The sequence below is a fragment of the Apium graveolens genome, chromosome 1 (genome assembly GCF_009905375.1).
Source record: "Apium graveolens cultivar Ventura chromosome 1, ASM990537v1, whole genome shotgun sequence".
NCBI lineage: Eukaryota > Viridiplantae > Streptophyta > Magnoliopsida > Apiales > Apiaceae > Apium > Apium graveolens.
This window is the reverse complement of record NC_133647.1, coordinates 117,335,087-117,336,619: the sequence shown is the minus strand read 5'-3', so window position 1 is coordinate 117,336,619 and position 1,533 is coordinate 117,335,087. Positions and strand designations below refer to the sequence as shown.

Below are 1,533 nucleotides of genomic sequence, written 5' to 3'. Positions count from 1 at the left end.
TAAGCTTTGGAGGTAACTTTTTCTGCAGCACGACACTGCACTCTTCCGTTAGAGCAACAGTATCAAGATGATCCAGTTTCACCTTCCTTGAAAGAATACCTTTCATGAATTTTGCATAACTAGGCATATTCTCCAGAGCCTCAGCTTTTGTTTGAACACCTCAGAAACTTACCAAATTGCTTGTCCAGCTTTTGTTTTTGCAATCTCTTAGGAAAAGGTGGTGGAGGATAGAGCTATTTCTCCCCTGTATTACCCTCAGGCAGAGTGTGTTCAACAATAGTCTTCCTTGGTTCCCCCTATTTCTTCTTTTGCTTTTCTTCTTCATCTACAACTTCAGCTTCTCCATCTTTTGCTTTTTCAGCATCAACAACTTTTCCAGACCTTAAGGTGACAACTTTGACTTGCTCCTTAGCTTCCTTCCTGCCTGGCACTTTAGTATCGCTGGGAAGTATGCCAGGTTGACGATTGAGCAAGGTATTGGCTATTTGTCCAATTTGATTTTCCAAGGTCTTGATAGAAATAGCCTGACTTTTGCACAACAGCTTTAACTCCTCGAAATCAGCACTAGAAGGTGGAACAGCACCTCCTTGTTGAGGATATGATTGCCTTTGAGCATATTGTTGAGGTTGCTGGAATCCAGGTAGATTAAAATGTTTACTTGCAGCTTGCTGATATGGTTACTGAACAGCATCCTGATTATTGCTCCAGTTGAAATTGGGATGATTTCTGTTATTAGGATGATAAGTAGCGGGCACAGGCTGTTGCGATCTCTGAAAATTGTTCACACACTGAACAGATTCATTAACAAGAGAACACTGATTCATAGCATGAGAACATGCACAAAGGTCACAGACAATAACTATTTGATTGACTCCAGAGTTGGCTAAAGAATCGACCTTTATAGACAGCGCTTGGAGCTGCGCTACAATAGTTGTAGCTGCATCAACTTCCAGAATACCTGCTACCTTCCCAGGCATCATTCTTTGAGTTGGGTTTTGATACTCATTTGCAGCCATAGTTTTAATGAGATTATAGGTCTCAGTGTAGCTTTTGGCCCATAAGGCGCCTCCAGAAGCTGCATCGAGCATTAGCAGCGATTGGGCCCCCAAACCATTATAGAACCCAGTGATCACCATCCTGTCAGGCATACCATGATGTGGACACTTTCTCAACATCTCCTTGTAAAGCTCCCAAGCTTCACACAAAGATTCTCCTTATTGTTGCGCAAACTGAGTAAGAGCACTCTTCATAGCTGCAGTATTGACCATCAGATAGAACTTCATCAGAAACTTTTACGCGAGATCTTCCCAAGTAGTGATGGACCCAGCTGATAAAGAATGTAACCATTCCTTAGCTTTATCCCTCAGAGAGAATGGGAAAAGCCTCAGCTTAATAGCCTCATCAGTAACACCATTATATTTGAAAGTACTTCAGATCTCGATAAAATTCCTAATGTGCATGTTGGGATCTTCAGTCGCAGCACCTCTGAAAGAAACAAAATTCTGCACCATCTGAATAGTGCCCGGCTTGATT

General features: G+C 42.1%; 1 non-coding gene across 1 annotated transcript; it reads left to right on the top strand.

Annotated features, from left to right (window-relative positions):
- The first annotated feature begins 1,146 nt into the window (after positions 1-1,146).
- LOC141683940 (small nucleolar RNA R71) lies at positions 1,147-1,253 on the top strand. The gene has a single exon (XR_012560508.1). It is a non-coding gene; the product is annotated as a small nucleolar RNA R71 (small nucleolar RNA).
- The last annotated feature ends 280 nt before the right edge of the window (positions 1,254-1,533 follow it).